This window comes from Tupaia chinensis, unplaced genomic scaffold (assembly GCF_000334495.1).
Source record: "Tupaia chinensis unplaced genomic scaffold, TupChi_1.0 Scaffold000099_1, whole genome shotgun sequence".
In the NCBI taxonomy this organism is placed as follows: Eukaryota; Metazoa; Chordata; class Mammalia; order Scandentia; family Tupaiidae; genus Tupaia; species Tupaia belangeri.
Window position 1 is genome coordinate 468,587 of NW_006159563.1, and position 22,947 is coordinate 491,533.

The 22,947-nt window shown below is 36.8% G+C and overlaps 1 protein-coding gene across 1 annotated transcript in view; it reads left to right on the forward strand.

Moving 5' to 3' along the window:
* Positions 1-22,947, forward strand: part of EDIL3 (EGF like and discoidin domains 3) — a 496,837-nt gene that overhangs the window by 366,139 nt on the left and 107,751 nt on the right. The window lies entirely within an intron of this gene.

Below are 22,947 nucleotides of genomic sequence, written 5' to 3' on the forward strand. Positions count from 1 at the left end.
GTTCCAGATCTTTTTCTGATTATAGCTGTTTTTTTTTTTCTTTCTTTCTTTTTTTTTTTTTTTTTTTTTTTTGAATTTAGATGCTCTGTCTTTGGAGGAATGAATAACATTATATTTAATCTTTTCTTGCTTCTCCAAAATGAATGTGGAAAAGTTTCAGGGTGATAAATTATTTTTCTCAGGGAGCTGTTCTCATTTTCTTTCAGGCTGTTCTGAGCCTCTAGGGATGAAATCAGGACATATACAAGACTATCAGATCACTGCCTCCAGCATCTTCCGAACTCTCAACATGGACATGTTCACCTGGGAGCCCAGGAAAGCTCGGCTGGACAAGCAAGGCAAAGTCAACGCCTGGACCTCCGGCCACAACGACCAGTCCCAGTGGTTACAGGTAACATTGTCCAAAATCGCTTCACCATCCACTCCACTGCTTTCTCAGAAGACGTTCTGTTGGTTGCATGAGTGTCAGTCATTATCTTCACATGCTAATTTAAATATGCTTTCATCTTTAGCTTAACTCACTTAAGAATACAGGAATTCCTTAGGAAGCTATGTCATGGGCTGTTCTTACTCTGGTGTTGATTTATAGATGCTCCTGTCAGGTTGCTGCAGCAGATTGTGCCAGATCACACCATGCATAGGTCCATTGATCAATTCTGGAGGCATTTGCATTTTAACTCTCCTCTCTTCTAGTGCTTTGTGTTAATATTGGTTGTGAAAGCATCACAGCACGAATACAAAGGGCACTGCGATCCTGTCACTGACCCGCAGGTTGTTTTTATAGAATTATGACTTCTGACATATTAGCTCTTTACTTGTGGTTGCTAAGCAATGGAGCAATTTGATTACCTTCTCATAAGAGAACTTGCTTCTGGAAGGAGAGCATAGGTACTTCAGTCTGTTCATCATTTGCAGTGAAATAAGGTTACAGTCAGTGCTTTTTAAAACAATCTTTTTAAAATGCACTTATTTGTGGAGTACTCTTAAGAATGCACAAATTGGTTAATGTCTTCTGTGACTAAGAACAGTAAGACAATTCCATTCCATAATGAGGGCACTTGAATAAAAAGATAAGTTCTACTTTTGTTAGATTTTAATGCTGTATCCATGAGTTGAAAAACTGGTAATTCATTGTATCCCTGGAAATCATGGGAAGAACAAATGCCACCCTTTCTCAAACTGGAGTTGACAAATCTGAAGTTGTTAAGAGGTCACCTAAAATTTGCAATGGTCTTTTTTCAACCTTGCCTTACTTTGGCCTTACTCTTTTTATTTTAATTCTCACAATTAAAAATACTTACTTTTTCCTTTATTTCCTTTAATGTTCTAATAGGTCATTGGAAAAGTCATAACACATTTTTGCATAGAGAAATACAGTCATGACTTTTCTGACAACTCAATATATGAATCTTTATTGAGCTGGAACTATATTGAGCTCTCATTAGCTGCCATACATGTATAATTATGGATGTTTTACTGTTCTCTGAATTTGCTGAGGGTAAGGAATATGCTTTTTTGTATACCGTTATAGTACTAAGTCTGGTGTCCTTTTATGGTATGTTGCAGGTCCTGTTTAATCATTTACTCAACAAGGATTTGTGATGAACTCATGATATATTATAAAACTTGATAAATGGTGATGGCACATGAGCAAGCAATACACCGCTTGTGCTCTTTAGACATTACCTCTTTCTCAAAACATTCCTTTTATTGGCTTATGTCTTAGTCTATATTGCATTGCTAACAGAAATACCTGAGACTGGGTGACTTATAGAGAATAGAGGTTTATTTGGCTCAAGATTCTGTTGACCAGAAAGTCCAAAGGTATGAGGCTGGTATCAGGCTGACTACAGCACAACATGGCTGACAAAAGCAGAGAGGATAATGGACGTATATATATATAGAGAGAGAGAGAGAGAGAGAGAGAGAGATGGGGACAGGCATCTTCCTTTGAGAAAAACGTACTTTCAGGAGAATAACCCCTTCTCACAAGAGCTAGAAATTCATGAATCTTGAAACAGCATGAAACCAATCATGAGAGCAATGCCGCCATGATCCAGTCACTGCCCTCTGGGTCTCTCTTTCTAAAGATGTCACCATGTCCCAATGCCATTACATTGGGGACCAAAGTCCAAAAGGTGAAACTCTGGATCTGAAATCCTTATCTAACCCATGGCGGCTTGTCTGACACCATCCTTGATATTTTCCTCTACCTCCTAGTTTACACATCCCAGTGGCCTTTCCAAGCCACCCTTCCTCTGCCTGTTACCTGCCTGCCGACATCTCTTCTACTGACTCTACACACTCACATTCACTAACTTAGCAAGTATTGTTTATTTCAGCTACTAAAAATAGGGTGCAGCTACACTAAAATAATTTCACTTCTCACTGTCCCCATTGCCACGTCCATGATCTGGACTACCTGTCTTCCACCAGGATTTCTGCAGAAGTCTCATAACCCGCTTTCCTATTTCTGGTCTTACCTTCTAAAAATCTTTTTCTCAAAGTTGTAAGTTGTATTTTTTTCCCTAAAATTAAATATGGCTCTCTTCCTTCCATGTTTAAAATTCTTCCATTGTTCCATCTCAGCCTCAGAATAAAGTACAAATTTCTTATTATAGACTAAAAGTTTTCACAAAGCTTGGCCCTGTTTCATCTATTCTCAATTTGCTTCAGTTTCTCAAACCAAACTCTTTCTTCCCACTCCTGTAGCATAGTTTTCTTCCTAGAGGAAAAGAATGGATTTCTACCCACAGCAGTATGAGCCTTCTGCTCTTTAAATACTTCAGCTCCTTCCAGGTATGACTTTCTCTAGGAAGTCTTTGCTGTCAACTCCATCCTACCACATGCCTGGTTAAAGTGCTCTCCCATATACTATTCTGTGCTCTGTAATTCTCACGGAGCATTCTCAGACTATATTGGAAATTGTGCATTCACACTAAGGCTGCATCAAGAAGGCTGGGCTTGCTTACCTTCACAACTTATTCAGTACCTAATCAAATACCAGACACCTGGTAGGCATTCAATAAAGAGTTGTTGAATGAATAATTATTTCAGAGAATAATTCTAGTTATGAATTTAGACCCATTCATTGTGTAAGTTTGATCTGAATTTAAGAGGCCAAATGCGGGGAACCAGCAGTTAGCATAATGGCTATGTCGCTGAACTCCCATGTAGTTGACCATGGTTCGTGTCCCGAACCCGGTGGCTTAAAACTCATGCCGGGTGCATGTGCGTGCGTGCCCTAGATCCTGAGAGGAGAACGGAAGAGAAGCGATTGCGGTGTGGCCATCCCCCCTGGGGGGTGATTTCGCGCTTTCTGTCTCTCTGTCTCTCTCTGTCTGTCTGGCGAGCACAGGCGCCCTATAGCAAAAAAAAACAAAAAAAAAAAAAAAAAAAAAAACCCCCAAAAAAAAAAAAAAAAAAAAAAACCCCCAAAAAAAAAAAAAAAAAAAAAAACCCCCAAAAAAAAAAAAAAAAAAAAAAACCCCCAAAAAAAAAAAAAAAAAAAAAAACCCCCAAAAAAAAAAAAAAAAAAAAAAACCCCCAAAAAAAAAAAAAAAAAAAAAAACCCCCAAAAAAAAAAAAAAAAAAAAAAACCTCTCAAAAAAAAAAAAAAAAGAGGCCAAATGCTACATAGTCTCAAATTTATAGATAACATTTGAAAAACAAATCTAAACTCTCATATCAAAGAGCTGACCTTTTCTAATATAGGAGCTAGGTTTTTGTAGTATGTAGATTTCATGAAGTTTTTAAGTTCTTACTTTTAAGAAATTGTGGAAAATCTCTCTTCCATTTGTTAGACTTCACAATGGTAAAGTTAAACTTGGTGTGTGTTCCTATATAGTATTTTTTGAATTTTAAATATCTCAGTCATGTCTCCTACTAACTGGGTATAACTAAATATTACTTGTGAGTCATAATATCATGTGAAATAAGGCAAAATATTTTATACTCCATAAGTAACCTAAACAGACTGGTAGACCCACACAAAGGGGTCACCAGTAACAAATTAATTTATAAAGATAAAAATTTTTTTTTACATGAACCAGGGTGTGATCTTCAGTACAAACCTTTATACATCCCTTTATTTAAGATGACTTTTCCATCGTTTTCTTAAAGTCACTTGAGTCCTGAAATTGATTCATTCTGTTGTTGACATCTTTTCTGTCAATTCAAAGACCAGTTCTTCCAGTGGATGTCTAATTTTTGTTCTGTCAAAACATATTCGGCATCTCCAGGGCAAAGTAAGTTGACATTTTTTTATTTTATTTATTTATTTTCTGATATCGTACAAGCAAAAGCTCCAGAATTGTGGCTATTTTTAGTGTTTTCCTCTCAAGAGAATATAATATACGTTCAACTGTTGTGCTTGTTAGTGTTCTTGTTGTAAATAAGATTAACATCTTTGTAGATAACAATGGATAGGGTGCATTTTTTTTCTTTTTTTTCTTTTTGAGTTGTTGATATAGAAGTCAATTTTTATCCTTATTTGAAGCTTCTGAATTTGTAAATTTTAGTTATGTTTTTGACTAAAATGCATCAGTTTTCTCAGTAGCTCTTAAGAAAATAACTCATTTTTGTCATTTAAATGATCATCCTTATTACCAATCTCTTACCAATTTTTTTAAAAAATTATTTCTTAGACCAACTAAAAATAAGGGCCATAAAAAAAGAGTGTTTTATTTTAAACTTTCTAAAACTCATCCAAAAATATCTATAAATATAATTGTTATAAATGAATCCTTAATAAAATGCCCTTATGAATAATTATGATATATTACAAAGTATATTATGTGTCCTTTTAGGAATTCAGTAATATTCAAATATCATTGTATTGTTTTGTTTTGTTTCGGTTGGTTGATTGCTTTTGCTATAGGTCACGTGTGCTCACTGCAGAGAGACAGAGAGAGAAATAGAGAGAGAAAAAGTGAGAAATTGTTCTCCAGGAGGGATGGCCTTTCCACAGTCCCTTTCCCTCTATTCTCCTCTCCAGATTTTGGGCATACATGCACAGACAGGCAGCATGTTTCATAAGCTGCCAGGTCTGGGACTTTAACAGTGGAGTTGCCCATGGAAGATCCAACCACCTTAACCTCCACACACTTACTGGTCCAATATCCTTTTATTCTTATTATTCCTCTACTATTTTGTCAATCTCTTCTAAAAGATCAAAATGTCTGGAAATTCTCAAGCAGATGTTCTTGCTGTTATTTTTCAGAAATGTTCATATCTAACTGATTAGTGGTCATGAGTTACTGTTATCATTAAACATTCTGATATTTCATCTTAACTTGGCAAAAATGTGTTATGTTCACAGGCAGTTCTCAAAGAGAGGTATTTCTTAGCCTTTAGGATAAATATTAGAACACTCTGATGTGTATCCTGTTCTCTAAAATTTTAAAGTTTAAACAAAACTTTGGGCCAAAAGCCCTACAGATGTGTATTCCAAAAACTTTTCTAATGTTAACTGACAGTTTCTGCCTTTCAAAAAAATCTCACCAACACCTATACTGAAAGATCCCAAGCCTGTCATTCCTGACACATTGTTGAACATTCCTGATACATAGTTAGATTAGATTTTAAATTCTGTAATAAAAATACAGTGGCATTTAACTCTTTGCCATCTTTTAGAATTGGACTATAATCTTCTGTTGTTACTTTCTAAACAGAGAAACCAGAAATTATTTTGGATTTTAAGGTGCATTAAATGAAACAAATGATAGAACAGAGAAAGCACATGGTAGGTACCCAGTATTGGATAAATCCATCCTCTTCTTTCTGGTGTCTGCGTACACCTCATGAAAGCATAATTTGACATCGTTGATTATGATTAACAATGAAGGTAGGCATACATATTTTTTACTTTTTTCTAAATGGAATTTCTGATTAAAAAATTAAATGTAAAGTAATACATTACTTGCAAACTGTAAGTAGTATTGCTAAAATAAATTGGGCTTAATAAACAGAAATTTGAAATGTTTTTATCCAGGTAGCATCAGATTTTTCAGTTTCTTTATCTGAAAATGGTAATAATAAATATTAATAAAATGAGCACTATATTATTTACCAATCTGCACTATTCTTATTCTTATGAAAATGATTATATATTTTATGTCCATTATCACTAACTTTCAATGAAATAGATATATTTTCTTTTTATTTATACTTAGCTTAGACAGACTAAAATTCAGCATGAAATTGACATGTTTAATGACATAATCTACCAGGATCTGGGCTATTTCCAATGATAATCTTAGAAATTGTGAAGAAACATAGTGATTCATTTTGGTATCTAACAGAGAACTAAATTAGGAAGACTCTAAGAGTTAATAGAGTTACTGTGAATTGATTAAAGATGTGTTTATAAAAAGGCAGCACAGGGCCAGCAGCTGGCATAGCGGTTAAGGAGCTGGACTCCCACATGATCAACTGCAATTCGAGTCCCAGATCTGGCAGCCTCCTTTCTCACTTTCTCTCTCTCTTTATCTCTAATGAGCACACATACCCTACAGAAAATTTAATAATAATAATAATAATAGTAATAATAACAAATAATTAGAAGGTCAGCACAAAGTATGTTATAGTGACTGTGACGCAGTGTATATGTATGTGTTACCTTATTGGTAAATGACTATAGAAAAAGGATTCTTCACTGTTTGTAATTAAATCTGCTATAAAGTTTTCAGATTTCCCAAAGGATATCATAATATAAATGACTAACCGAAAGAAACTGTCACATTGTTACCTAGGAAATGACCTTTTGGTCTATTTCATGAAGTACTTGCTAATTTAAGGCAGTCTGCGCACTATTTCAACCAAATTAGTGGAATTAATAGAGTTGTTAGACTGCACATTTTAGTGCTGACCTTTGTCAAAATTGCATCTAACCCTACAGAGTTTCATTTCAATACTAATTTTGAGAAAATATGTAAGAAAGCAATTGAATTTAAACTTTCAAATTAAATAAACCTTATTTAATCCAGTGTATTTCAGACTTTTAGAAGGGAGTATTCTAGCTGTAAGATTCATAACTTCTTTAAACCCAGTAACTGCTGTTGCCCTCTGGACAATTTGGTACAGCAGAGTTCGAGGGAAAGTATTCAAGGGTCAACTGATTGCTAGGCCCCTTGGAAACATTTTTCAATATGAAGGCATATTCTGATTTCCAATTCAGTTTTAATATGAAATTTATAGTAAATAGCAAGCCTGTATGAAGGATTTCTCTGAAAAAATATTTTTAAAGGATCAAGTAGTATGATGTATTTCATGTACGATTGTGAAGCAGCTTCTATTCTTTCATAATGTTCATATATATTTTGAAAAATATGAACATTTATCAAAAGAATGAAAGGGTGCTTATAATTTGCTCAGACTATAACTCATCTTCAAATGTTTTATAATTTTATGATTTAAAGGGAATCCCCACTATCCAATTATAGAAAAAACCTTTAACAATAAAAACAATTCAATAAGACATTTGTATAGAAGTACTCACCAGGAAAATAAAAGTCCAGTCCGCATTAATGTAGCATACTGCATAATTTGAAATCTAAAAGTCTTGATTTGAAGACTAACAGATATTAATACTTTACAATTTAGTTTTTTCTGTTCTTCATCTAAAATGGAGATGATACAAAAAAAAAAATTCTCCCTCCACCTAAAGCTCCTTTTAAAACCCTCTGCATTGGGACAGCAGGTGGCGTGGTGTTGAAGGAGTTAGTTTCCCACATGAGTCCTAAATCCAGAGGCTTGAAAAGCATACCCTTGAGTGTAAGTGCATGCCCAAAATCCCAGGAGGAGAAGGGCCATCCTGGTGGCCATACTGGTGGCTGATTTCTCACTTTCCCCCTCTCTGACTCTATGGAAAACAACAACACAAACCCCCCCCCACCTCACTAATATTCTAATAGCTGACTAATAATTGAGATTATCCAAATCTATAGGAATCAGAAAATTTACATCAGATTACCAACTGATGTCTTCATAATACAACACAAGTATGAAGTAACAAAGAGACATTATATAACTTAATAAGATATAAAATATAAAAATACAGCCATCTAACCTTAAAAATTAACCCTTAGAACAGTAAACTTTAATGAGATGCATGGTAAACCTACTTTACTCAAAATCTTGCCTCTACCTTTCCATCATTTCTAATTTTGAGACATTTATTAGGATTAATATGCTGCCTCTCTCTAAAAACAACTAAAACCATAACAAAAAGCTTTGCCAAGACAAGCCGGTAAGATGTGTGAAACCATTATGAAGTACTAATACACAAGCAGTTACATATATAAAATCATGAAAAATAAAATAGCTTTTGGTGTCAAGAAGAAGTAGAGTAGGAGACTGCCTTGAAAAGCCCTTATGGTGTGTAAAACTTAGATGGAAGCTTTGTGGTTTCAAGGAAGATTATTTTAAATGATTTTGTACTTTTGAATTCAAGTAAATATTTTTGAGATATCTGTTTATTACAAGCACAATACCAGGAGTGAGGAATTAAAAGTTGCATTCACCTCTGTGCCCCCCTCCCCCGGTGTATGATTATTACTGGTACCCATACTGTCACGTGGGAAGGTGTATGCTTCTGCCGAGAAGTGGTATTTGAAACCATTGAAAAACTGAAAAGCAGGACTTAGAAGAATTGTGTGTGCACAGCAGGCCCACTCATGTCTTCACGATAGTGAACTTCAAGTGACTTATTCTTTTGTGTGTGTGTGTAAGTGAAATTTAATTTGTGACATTATTAGTTGTCTTCATATTATCAAAATGTAGTTGTAAGAATGTCAACCATTCTGTAAAAAATATAAGCAGGGAACATGTGAATGAGTAAAATTTAGAATTAAGAAATACTGGTTCAAAAAACAACCATTTGTTAAAGACTTTCAAATAAAACCAGAATCCATTCTCATTTTGTCTTTAAAGCAGGGCTCTCAGGTTTGTTTTGTAATGAGATTAGGAGAAGTCATTGAAGCTTTCTAATGATTGCATAACCAGTCGGAAGTGAAAAGGGGGTACAACACATCTCAACATGCTTGTGTGATCATTTTATCACAGAATTTTGCAAGCCATTTAGTGAGTGAGGTGGATCCTTTTTTCAGGGGGTATCTGTTACATTAGGAAGTCTTTCCATCACCCAGCTCTAATCAGCATATTCTGGCCCTTGTCTAGAATTAGAGCCGCTGGCTTTTTTTGTGGCTACAGATCACCCTCCAAATATGTGTTTCCACATTGTAGAAATTGCATATGCTTTACAGTGTTACTGAACATTGAATACACACAGAGACAGGTACACTAAATGCTTAGGAAACTCTTATTTCTTCTCTCTCTCTCTTTTTCTTGAAAACAAATAAGAATGGAAATTCTAATATTTTTTCCCCACAACTTAATAGTGTCTCTTGTACACACACCATATTTTAAAGAATGCTACTGTGTCCAACAATCTTGGTCACAGTTAAGGTTACCTGATTCAGTTGTTTTGGTTTATCTTAGATACTTTTGTAATTTTTCCTCAAAGCCAGTGAGGCTACAATGAGTAGATAATTTGGATTTTGTTTCTATGTATGATTAAAACTATCTCTCACTTATATTTATTTGCTAGCTAGCACCAACATGTAATAAATTAATGATAGCAATTATTGCATTCATTTTCTCTTTCATTAATAAAATTGGTATTTCCCTAGAGAAAACATGCCTCAGTGAAGCAATTTTTAAAATCTGTAGTGCCTTTGTTTTATAAAGTTCACAAGCATGATGGATGTCCTGGATGTATTAGCCTACCTCATTATTCCTTTGTTTTTTTAAGCTTTGGTCAGTTTTCTCTATAAGGTCCTTTAAAATGTGGCTAGGGGCACATCTATCTGCCTACACTGTTCAGTTAATTATTTTCTGGAATTAACTTATGTTTGAGAAGAGTAATAGATACAAACAGATAGTGACCTCAGTATCAAGGCCAATTGAAGTTTTGATTTCTTAACTCTACTTAACTTCCTTGCCCAGGGTTAGTCAAGATACCCAATGTTTCTCCCTCCATTTGACCTGCCCTCTGCTACCTGCAAATCCTGATGGATGTCTGACAGCCCTCCTCTCTGTCCTCTTTTCTAGTTGAGCTTTCCTGTGTTCTTTTCTGGTTTATTTACTCTTTGGCTTTGCATTCCAGGTCCAGCCTGCCCTTTGAAGGTTAATGAGATGTTTCTTGTCAGCCCACTCTCATCTTTATGGACTTACCTGGCAGCCCTCCCTTAAGGGCTGCCTGGACTACTGGCTTATCAGGATACTTGGGTCCTACTAAGCTGGCCTCTACTTTAGGCTCTCTACCAACCTCAACTGGCTTAGTCCTTGGGCCTTGTTGAGAATCAGCAGTGCTATCCTAATACTCACAGTTTCTATTTTTTCCAGATACTCCTTTTCTTCAGATAGTTCCACTACCAAAATTGATTTTTTTCTGGCTACAGACCCGGAGTTTTCAAAATGGTCCTCTCCCAAGGCTGATATGAACTGATTTAGCATAATGTATGCATTCTTCATCCTAAGAATGCAGCACTTTAAAACAAATAAAGTTCCCTTTCTTTCCAAATGATAAATTTCATCAACATTTTCCAAAAATGTACCCTAAAAAAAAATCATCTTTTATGAAGTACTCAAAAAGGAAAAAAAATGGTTTTGTGCTAAAAATATTTATGAATTCTATATCATCTCTGTTATATAGAGTCACATGCATATTAATATAGGAAAGACTCTTAAGAATCCTGTAATAACTGTTTTTCTTACTTGATGATTTTCAAAGTTATATGATCATGGAGTGTTCATAAAAATAACCACCTTAATACCCCTAGGAACATATTGGAAATATTGTGTACTAATGAAATTGCATTTCTGTAGCACTTTGTTGTTTTTAAATAGCTTTTTCCAATACATTTTTCACTATTTCCTTATAATAATCTGAATACTATCACTATTTGTATAAAGTACTCTGTCTCAAAACATGATAAAACAACTCACAGAGATGATGTGACTTAATCACGTAAATGGCAGAACTTGACACAAAACCTCAGTTTTCTCTTTTCTCTAACATGCCATTTATTCGGGGCTGTTTATGTGTGACATTGCACAGAATGAGGTCTAACCTTAGTGGCCTTTTTCTCATTAACATGACCTTTTGAACACAGCAAAATGTATGAAAAATATGTGTATTGGAAACATGATTCTTCCAATTCACATCATTCTTCTGTCTGTTGAAGACCTACTCAGTGTCACAATATAAACTGTTCTAAATCCATATCTGTAAAAATTACACATTTAAAATCGCCTAAGCAGATTCAAAACATTCCTTTATTTTATCTTATTTTGCACAGTTAGCTCAGATATACCTGGAGGATAGTCACTTGTCATGAGCAAAATAAGATGTGTACATGCACCCTTCTACACAAGGAAATAGCATGAACAGTTTTACCTGCTTACGGTTCCTGTGAAGGAGGGGGCTTAGCTGGAGAAGTTGACAACTACTCAACGACAAGGGAAAAGTCTCCTTAAGAGATTCACAGGAAGTGTGTATTATTAAAACGTTATGCATGGATTTCATTATTTTTTTTCCTTTTTTGCACCAAAATAAATTTCTACTTTAATACCCTTTCTTGGAACTTCTTGCAGTCTCTTCGTATTTACTTGTCACTCAAGTGGTAAAAAAAGTTCTCATTTATTGAAATACCTCTGATCATTTTAAGACTGTGTTGCCTTCTCACTTAAAATGACAGAAGATCATCTGTCTTTATAAAAACGTCTTTATTTTTTAAGAGATATTTTTGCTATAGGGCATGTGGGCTTGGTGGAGAGACTGAGAGAGAGAAAGAGACAGAGAGCAAGAAATCACTCCCCCGGGGCAGTGGGGAGTGGGAGGGGCAGTGAACATCCACGCCACAATCCCTTCTCCTCCATTCTCCTCTCAGGATTTTGGGTGCATACCCACACATGCCCAGCTTGAGTTTTAAGACTCCAGGTCCAGGACTCGAATTGTGGTTGACCATGTGAGAGTCCAGTGATATAACCACTATACTCTCTGCTGTTCCCTACAGAAACTTCTACAAATATTCACATGCTTTGGCTGTGCCTTCTCTGTAGTTGAAATATGAAGTTCTCTCTTTTCGTTACAATGAAAGGGACTTTTGTTACCAACATGTATTAAACTGTAATGTAGAATCCATACTAGGATAGTCAAAGTTTTACACTAAATGGGATTATAAACATAAGCCATAAACCTACCATAGTATTTTCTACTTGTTGAGTAACAGAAACTCTGAACTATGAAAGCATCATAATTTTTGTTCTTGCTTTTATTGTTTAACAAGTCAGGCTATAGCTTCTTTGAACAATAAAATTTCACTTGTCCCATGTATTTTCTCTTCTGCTTTCTCAGTGCCTCATTTTCTGATAGTTTTTTTTTTCTTTTTTTTTTGGGGGGGGGGGCGCCTGGGCTCAACAGAGGGACAGAGACAGTAAGGGAGAAATCACCACCCTCTCCCTGAGGGGGTGGCTGCACTGTGGTCCCTTCTCCATTCTCTTCTCAGGATTTGGGGAATGTACACACACACGCCCAGCGTGAGTATCAAGCCACCAGGTCCAGGACTCAAACCACGTGTACATACTTTCATTCGCTAGAATCGATTCATGCGCCCATTTGAACTTTCTTCTGTTACTTATAATTCATAAAAAGATTTTCATATAGGAATGTGAAACACAGGAAAAGAACCAAAACCAAAAGATAATTACCTTTAGCCTATGTCTGATTAGTTTCTATTTTTAGGCTATGTGTCTATAATTTAAAAATAAGTTATAGAATTAAACATTTTAGTGATTGCATTCAATCTATTATTTATTATTGTGCTATTGTATATGATTACTATTACCATGGTATATGTATCGTAATTAGCAAAGTCGAATTAATTGAGAGGTTTAAGGTAAATGCGTAAAATACAAGCAGGGGTAACTGGATATTATTTGAGCTAAACTCTCAGTCACCTTGCTCCCCTTTCTCAACCTCCTACCTCCTATGACAGGCTCATTCTGTTCCTTCATGAGAAACACTGTAGGGTTTTAATCCCCGAAGCTGTAGGATTTGATGGCCCTTCCTGAGTACCACAGGCCCCATCTGTTCTGGGAGGCATCTGCCTGGTGATGGGAGGAGCTGTAATGCAAGATAATGGATCTAAGAGTACTTCAGAATGTAGCACTAAATATATATATGCATGCTTTCTACAGCTGCCACAGAGCTCTGTAATGGGAAATAGGGAAAATTCTAAAAATAAAGCAGCTTTAAAATTCTTAGTGGGAAAAAGTACCACCAACTGCTTGTTTCGTCTTGCACATTGATGTCAAAGTCATTTTCCCCGAGTGTGGTTTGGAGCCCTCCTGATTGGATCCATGGGCAGGCCAAAATTCAGATTCTAAAATGCCATCCCCATAGGACGGATTTATTAGGTCTGAGTTGGCCATCAAGATGTGCATTTCACAGGTAAAAAGCCTGTGGTCTTATGAAAGGTAAAATTTAAGTGGAGTTGGTTGTTTATGGCTCGAAAGATATTCATTTGAGGTGACCTTTTAATGAGATATGTTTAGATCTATTGAACTGAAAAAGTTCTTAAGTATAAACCAAATTGAAGTTTAAGAATAGAGGATATTCCAGATTAAATAAATGTCATGAGGGACCAGCAGTTAGCGTAATGGCTATGTCACTGGACTCCCACGTAGTCAACCGCAGTTCACGTCCCAGCCCTGGTGGCTTAAGAAACTGGGAGCGTGTGTGCCCAAGATCCCGAGAGGAGAATGGAGGAGAAGGGATTGCAGTGTGGCCATCCCCCCTGGGGGGTGATTTCTCGCTTTCTGTCTCTATGTCTCTGTCTGTCTGGCGAGCGCATGCGCCCTATAGCGAAAAACCTGGCCAAAAAAAGAAAAAAAGAAAATAAATTAAAAAAAATAGATGTCATGATACAGGATGCATACTACAAAAATCCAGTTTTAATGTGGATTTGACTTTTATTAAATGAACAAATCTAACAACAAATAGTTGGTTTTCTCTTAACTGTAGGAATTAAAGCATATCAAAAACACACATAATGGATGAGATCTAAAATCTGCTAGAGGGACCAGAAGATGGTATAATGGTTACATCACTGGATTCCCACATAGTGACAGTGGTTTGTGTCCCAAACCTGGCAGCTCACACACATATGTGTGTGTGCCCAAGATTCTGAGAGGAGAATGGAAAAGAAAGGATTGAGGTGTGGCTATCCTCCCAGGAGTGTGACTTCCCACTTTCTGTCTCTCCGTCTCTGTCTCTCCAGCAAGCGTATGCACCGTATAGCAAAAACCCCTCTTTAAAAAAGAAAAAATCTTCAAGAAAGAAGATCTGTATTGATATCTAATTCTAGTGCTCTCTGACTAGGAACTATATAAACAGTATAAATCCCTACTACATTAAATTTAAATAACCAGGTATTTCTGCTAGTTAGCCTTTTTTTTTTTTGAGAGAGAGAGATTTTTTTTTTGCTATAGGGCGCGTGCGCTCGCCAGACAGACAGAGATAGAGAGACAGAAAGTGAGAAATCACCCCCCAGAGGGGATGGTCACGCCGCAGTCCCTTCTCCTCCATTCTCCTCTCGGGATCTTGGGCACACACGCACATGCACCCGGCATGAGTTTTAAGCCACCAGGTCCGGGACGCGAACCGCGGTCGACTACGTGGGAGTCCAGCGACATAGCCGTTATGCTAACTGCTGGTTCCCAGTTAGCCCTTTAATATAGGTAGTGGGAAACATATATTTCTAATAATGACCATCAGGTATTACTGATTTCTGAAATACCATTTGAAAATAGAAAATATATGCAGATAATATCATATGTTACGTTTACTGTTATTATCTGTTAAAGAGGCCTTAGGTAAAAAAAGTGCTGGGTCTTTGTTGAAAGATTGTTGAATAATATTATCCAAAAAATTTAATCCATTTGTAGTTTACAGGATAATCTGAATTCACTAATATATTTGACAGGAGATAGTGTATTATAATCATTAGTACATTAAACACTGTAGTAGAATTATCTGATTCAAATTTCTTCTCAAGAATTAATTAGTTATGTGATTCTTGCAAGTAACTCCACCTCTTAGAGTCTCAAAATCCCTATTTTCTAAGTGGAAATAATACTTTCTATCTTACAGGATTGAGTTTGAGTTAAGAGCTAACATCTATACAGTACTTAAAAGGTAATGAAAATGGGACCAGCAGATGGTGTAAGGGTTACGTCACTGGACTCCCACGTAGTCGATTGCAGTTTGAGTCCCAGACCGGCAGCTTGAAACTCACACCAGGCACTTGTGTATGATTGCCCAAAATCCTGAGAGGAGAATAGACGAGAAGGGATTACAACATGACCATCCCTCTGAGGGGTGATTTCTTGCTTTCTGTTTCTCTTTTTCTCTCTCTCTCCAGCAAGGGCATGTGCACTATAGCAAAAATCTCTCTCTCTCTCAAAAAAGAAAAAAAAATAATAAAATGCTAGCTATTATTTAATTGATTAAAATGACTCCATAGCCAATGAAGTGATATATAGTATTTTCTTTTATTTAAGGTTGTCAGATAAAAATACAGGATATACAGTAACATTTGAATTTCATATAAGTAATGAATAATTTTTTAGTACAAGGTATCTCAAAGTAAAGAACATACTTATACTAAAAATGAAAAAAATAATGTTGTTTAGTTAAACTTAAAATTTAACTGGGCATTTCATATTTTACTTTGCTGAACTCAACAGTCCTACTTGCACGTCCTCTTACTTGCTTTTCTCCCCTTCGAACATCTAAGTGAACTACGTTATGGTGCTGATACCGTGATAATTTTTGGTCAGTGGAAAATGATTTTAGTACATTATTCATTCATCTGCAATTGTTTTTCATTCTGCCTCTATTTCAAATGAATAGATATTGGGTAATCTACTAGTTTATTATCTTCCTGTAAATATGTGTTAATTGACTTTTACTTTTTTTTTCCTTTTTAAATTCTGGCTCCTCTATGTGTAATGGAGTGCTGAGAATGATATGACCCCTCCATAGCCACATATACACTCAGGTGATCATCTCTGGTAATCTCGCAATCTATAGGAACTCAATATAATATATTCTTTCTTGGGGATGGGCCCAGATATAGGAATGTTTTGCAGTAACAGTGACATTTGAGATCTGTGTCTACAGGTAATAGAAATTGCCACTAGATGGCAGGTAAGAATCTTAGAGTGTTTTTTAGCGGGTTTAAATTATTTTAAAAACATGAAGTCTTTGGGTCTTGAGCTCAGACTTTGAACCCTTCACTTAATAGCTCTGTGATATTGGGAATGGTATTTTATACCTGAGCATCAGTTTCTTCATCTGGAAAATATAGTAAACTTCCATTCCACAGGAGGGTCGTGAGATTGAATGGGATCACTCATTTAAAACATCCTGCATGGCACTGGAAGGCTGTAAGTGCCCTGTGAAATTGTCTTCTCTGCTTCTTTCTTAGCTTTAATAAGGAAACTTTGAACCAGCAGATTGCATAGCAGTTAGATCACTGGACTCCCACATGGACAACTGTGGTTCAAGTCCTGCACCTAGTGGCTCAAAACTCACTCTGGGTGCATAAGCATGGGTGCCCAAGATCCCAGGAGGAGAATGGAGGAGAAGGGATTGTGGCATGGTCATCCCCCCAGGGGTCGATTTCTCACTTTCCCTCACTATCTCTGTCTCTCTCTCTCTGGTAAGCACACGTGCCCTGAGGCAAAAAATATCTAAAAAATAAAAACAGAAATTTTAGAGATTGACAGTACTGGAAAATTTTGTTCCACATCTGTGGTTATTTTATTTAATTAAAATCCAAAGGTAGAGGAGGAGCCACAGTATACTTTGTGGTTCTAATCTAATTATATCATATATACCAATAGTTGCCTAAACTCCTGGATTTTTTCATGATAGTTCAGTGAAAAATTATGGGACACCACTACCACCATCATCCTATGTGAGATTAGCCAGTTTTACGAGCCCAGCTTTCCTTCTGGAAAACCACTCCCTTGGGGCTAACCCATCTAAGGTGGTATTTGTGATGGGAACTGCCAACATAATCTCACATCTCCTGGCCTCAGCAAAGTCTTTCAGGGAAGAACTCCCATGTAAACTGGATTTAAGGGGAGAATCTTGTTGGAATTATCACAGAGAAGATGGAAACGGAGGAAGGAGACATTTCTTTGTCAACGAAAATAACAAACTCTGCAGATATAGTAACTAGTGTAGTTTATTTCTCAGCATGAATGTAGGTGACCAGACCTGGAAAAGAGGTGATTAGATACAGGGATTCCTTTTATTTTATTTTGAAAGTGAAAGACAAAGTTTGGAATTTAATGAAAAGAATTCTTTCATTGACCTGCCCCAAAAGGCAGGACATCTGAAAGAGGGAGTTTATAGGCTCTGGATAGGGGGGGGGGGAGGCAATAAGTCTCTGGAGGGGGGGGGGGGGGTGCAATTCTTTGTTTGGTGATTAAAAGGGAAGAAGGAAAGTCTTGTTCCAGGAATGCATCAGCAACGAATGTACTTTGACAGAGATAAAGGGGCTTGCATATGTCAGAAGATATTGTCCCGAGGACAGGATATAGGGAGACTCCTGTTATCAAAGAGTCCAACGGTCTTAATTGTTGTAAGCATGACTCACCCATCCCAAAGATAATTTGCTGGGGACAGGATATAGGAAAAGTCATGTTACCAACTGAGCCAAAGTGGTCTGTTAATGTTTGTAGGCATGACTCACCCCAGGTCCTATATAGGAAGAGATTTGGGAAATAGGAAAAAGCAGGCAGACTTCTATCCTCACTTTTCAGCTGCATTTCTAGAACAAGAACATTATAACTTATGACAAAATGAATATTTAAAGATGCTTTGTGGGGAATTGAAGGAGAGACCAAAATCTCTGAGCCCTCTACTTCTTGCATCAATATTTGGCACTGGTTGTGAAATTGAGAGACAGACTGGGTACAGACTGAGGAGCAGAAAGTGGACAAGAGAATTCCAGCACATAATTTCTGAGGTCCCCATTCATAGTAATGGACAAAACTTTTCTTCCGTTTGCCAGACCATACTGACCAACAAGAAAAAAGGATCATACAATTTTTTAAAAAATCGTGATTATACAAAACAAAAAAACCTTATATTTTAAAAATGTCTATCCACTGTTTTAGGATTATTTTTATTTGTCTCTTCAGCCATGAAAGTCTAAGGTAATATAGAATTACAATATTCTGTCCTTTGTTCAGCTCTTAGGAAAAAAATGCAAATGAAACTATAGCACTTAAAAAATTCTATCTAGGGAACCAGCAGTTAGCGTAATGGCTATGTCGCTGGACTCCCACGTAGTCGACCGCGGTTCGCGTTCCAGACACGGTGGCTTAAAACTCACGCCTGGCGCGTGTGCATGCGTACCCAAGATCCCGAGAGGAGAATGGAGGAGAAGGGATTGCGGGGTGACCATCCCCCCTGTGGGGTGATTTCTCGCTTTCTGTCTATGTCTCTCTCTGTCTGGTGAGCACACGTGCCCTATAGCGAAAACCTCTCCAAAAAAAAAAAAATTCTATCTATAAATTATAATACTAATAAGATTTAAATATAGAAAGTATAGAATCTTCTTAGTGTTATTCTTTGCTTATTTTTAAACACTAGCACCTATTTATATACAGCATAAATATATTCATTTTCAAGGATTTTTCTTTTATACACTAACACCTATTTATATACAGCATAAATATATTCATTTTCAAGGATTTTTCTTTTTATAGTGCATCAAATTAATGCAAAATATATTAGTGAAATCTATCTTATTTCTTTCTATATCGTTTACAATTTGAAATTTCCCTTTTGGATATCTCAAAATAAAAATAGAAGCAACAAATAAGTTATTTTCTAGCAAAAAGTCAAGTAAATTAGACCAATTATTTTTCCATTAGTTAACCAAATGTGTACATAGAAACACAAAGAAAGTAGGGAGGTGAACAGTTAATGCTAATCAACACTAATTAGGAGATAGCTCGATCCAAGAACTTTAAGTCTGAATCATTGTAGCTCCGTAGGAAGCAAGAAAGGACTACCACATTCCAAAGCAAGAGTGAGCTTGGACCACTGTACATGCATAGGGTATGTTTTTACAGAAGTACTCTTTATTATAAGTGGACCAGTGATGCCAGGGCATGCCTGCTGAGCAGAGCCCGGGATGCCTTTTAACTTCTCAGCCTCTTAGCTGAGTACCCCGTATGGATCACAACCTGTGCAGCCAGATACTACAACCCAGATTGACCTGACGTGTGACAGGTGGAAAGAGGAGCGTTACAAATATTTCTGCTTCCAGTTTAGCTTCGTGTATTTTTGAGTGAGATGGGGCCCTGTTAGGGAAGCTAGGGAAATTGGGATGCTAGAAGTTTGGCCAAGCCTGTCACTTTCTCTGTCAAAGGCATTGGTCTTTTACTTGACAAGTAGAGATTAAATATCAAAAGAGGAAGCTGCCATTTAATATTGCTGAAAAGACGACTATAAATGAACACAGGGTCTTTACAGATCTAAGGTTTTACAGTTTTGCAATTGTATTGTGCTAGAATCCCTCAAGTCCTTTGTAAATGTCAAATTCACCCCCATATTAATGCTGAGTGCAGAACTTCTTAAAATCTCTACCTGCCAAAGATTGGTTGACCGAAATGAGGAGTTACTGGACTCTACAGATGTCTTAAAAAGTAGTATTTTAAAAGGTCCATCTGAGGGGCCAGCAGAAGGTATAGTGGTTACATTGATGGACTCCCAGATGGCTTGCTGTGGATCTAGTCCCAGACTTGGCGTCTTCAAAATCACACCAGGCATGTGTTATGCATGCCTAAGATACTGCGAGGAAAATGGAGGAGAAGGGATTGTGGCTTGGCCATCTCCCCTGGGGGGAGGGGGGTGATTTCTCACTTTCCTTCTCACTGTCTCTGTCTCTCTCTCTCACTCTGGGGACTGCATGTACCTTAAGGCCAAAAAAAGAAAAAAGAAAAAAAAATTCATCTTAAAATACATAAAGCAGCAGAGATTTTATTTGACTGTGGCACTAACTTACTGTAAACTCCTGAATGGATGACCTGCCTGTTCCGGAGCCCAGCTGCTATAGCTTCAAAGTCGAAGGGATACCACACAAATGGAAATAAAAATGTCCTTCTCACTGATACCTGCCTAGCGTCCAGAGATAGGATGATGTCTGTGAGTGTAAGATCCAAACTGACCCAGACCGAAGCCAGCACAGTCCTCTATAGTAAGAGACACTTTACATACAACACCTGCCCCAATTACCACACATGCGGTGTCCCCATTGCTATCCCTAGGAGAGACGGGTCTCCCAGATTGAACACCCTTACACATCATCATTCAGCGCACTCAGAATGGAACAGTGATCATTGATTACCCTTTCAGTGACTTTATCATCCTGTCCTGCAAGGTTTGTTGCGATCATTGTTTATAAAACTTACATAGTTTTGCAATATAACCTGGTACCAGTTACCTCTTACTGAATATTTATCAGATGAATTCTAGACCCAGACTCTGGTATCCAAAGGTGAAGAAGAAAGACCAGGATTCTGTCCTTATGAAGTTTGTAGCCCATAAAGCAGAGCTATAACTAAGAGAGAAAGCAGTGTCTTTTAGTAAATTAAAGGACTCTATTAAAACATAGAAATCTGATCTGGGCATGAAGGAGGACATATTGAAAAGGGTATTTGAGCAGAGACTTAAAACATGAGCAGGAGTTAGCTATGTCTACAAGTAGAAGTAGGAAGTTGGAGGTTAAAGATGTTCCAGAAGGAGCAATAGGTGTAGCCCTAGAGAGAAAGAAAGCATGGAGGATTTGAAAAACTTAAAGAAATTTAGTTCCTACCAATTTCATTGAAATTTTTTGGTACATTAGCCAATAAACTCTGTATATTATTTCACATAAAGCAATAGCATAATAGTAAATGAAATTAGAAAAGTTAGTGGACTAGTTGTATCAATAAATGATCCCTAGAAATATTCACATAAATATTATGAGCTAAATGAATCTAATCTTAAGGGATCATCACCATTTAAGGAAATGTAACTGGTTTTATTTCTTACTGCTCTAGCTAAGAAAATGATAAAAGAAATCATTTAATATTAAAGGTGAAAATTTCTTTAATTACTTTTGGAAAGAAGGGAAATAAGATGATGGTTCTACTTTAGGAAAACTGAACCAGTTGGATCTTAGCTAAGATTTTCGTCATTACAGCATAAGGGCAAACTTTCCTCCCTGGTGCCGCGAAAGTTGCATTAAATTTAGTATAAAAGACTATGAATTCTGGTGCAATATTCAGTTTATCATTCCCAAAATCATATTGGTTGGAGAATTTATTCTAATTTCTTAAGTTCAGTTTTTTTTAAAGAATAATTTTATTTAACTTTATTTATTTCTTTATTTATTCATTTGTTTATTTCAATTTGACCAGAGAGGGACAGAGGAAAGGGGAGAGGGGGAACGAGAGAGAGAGAGAGAGAAAGCTGACATGTCCAGGACTTGAACCGTAGTCTGCCATGTGGGAATCCAGTGCCTTTAAGGGCCACACCTGTGGCCCCTTAAATTCCATTTAATTTTTTTTTTTTTTTTTTTTTTTTTAGTTTCTTTAAGTCATGTGTACTTGCCAGAGAGAGACTAGAGAGAGAGACACACACACAGCATGAGAAATCATCCTCTCCAGGCACTCTGCCATCTCCCTCTCCTACATTTTCCCCTTGGGATTTTGGGTGTGCGTGTGCCTGGTGTGATTTTCAAGCTGCCAGGTCCAGGACTCAAACCACATACAGCTGGCCCTGTAAGACAGAACTACCTTAACCTCCATGCCACCTGCCGGCCCTCTTAAACTCAATTTAAGGAGCCTAGGATGATCTACAATTTAACATCTATGATAAAAAGCAATGTCACACACAAAAAACTGAAGGAATAAATCATCATAAAATTTGTCTCCCAGCAGTCCAAGTACTGAGAGGAGGTCACTCAGGTTTTCTGGGATTTATACTTCGAGGTTTCATGTTAGTGACGAAGCTGACCTGGCTCAGAATAGAGAGAATTTTGTCTTCCAAGCATTTGTGACTGGTGAAGAGGTGAAACTCTAGAATAGGGTCCAATTACTGCTCAAATTCTAGGTCACCTCTCTATCATCCTTATGAGCTGAGTGTCTGAATTCACCACTCCAATGGTCCTTCCCAACATTACCGCCAAGAGGTCATTGTGGTGCAGAACCTAGGTAAACCCATCAGAGTTGTTCCCAAACTGCCTGGCATGTAAGCCGTGAGTGGACATCCTCTCTTGCCTTTTTCCTGGTGTGGATTCATGCAGTAGGCAGAACTATAGCAAGGGCCATTACAGATTGGTTAAAGGCAGATTTCGTTTTTGCAGAGTCTACCATGTTTATAATGTAGTGATTGTAATTGTGACCTCTGGAGGCCTAGACTGTGATCTGGTAAAGTTTCTGTCCACTACTTCGACAATGGAGTAACCTGATCACCAATTCCTATCTAGAATGTAGTAAGTAAAACACGCACAGACAAACACACAGACAAACACACAGACAATACATCCTTTGGTCTTTGAGAAAAACCAAAGCTAATTTTTTTTAATCAAAAATGTGAAATGAAATTCTTTTCTCAATGAAATGATTGCATCTAATTTTGTTGTGTGCATCTGTGTTTGTGTTTAATGGCAAGTGTAATTATGCACCTGCAATGTGTGACTCTTCTAATTTTAGTAAAATTGATGAAACTATTTAGAAAATACATAACAAATTACTCTTTCAAAATGGATAAATTTGAATGCTGAAGCTTGTTAATCTATCAAGTTTTGGTTCTTC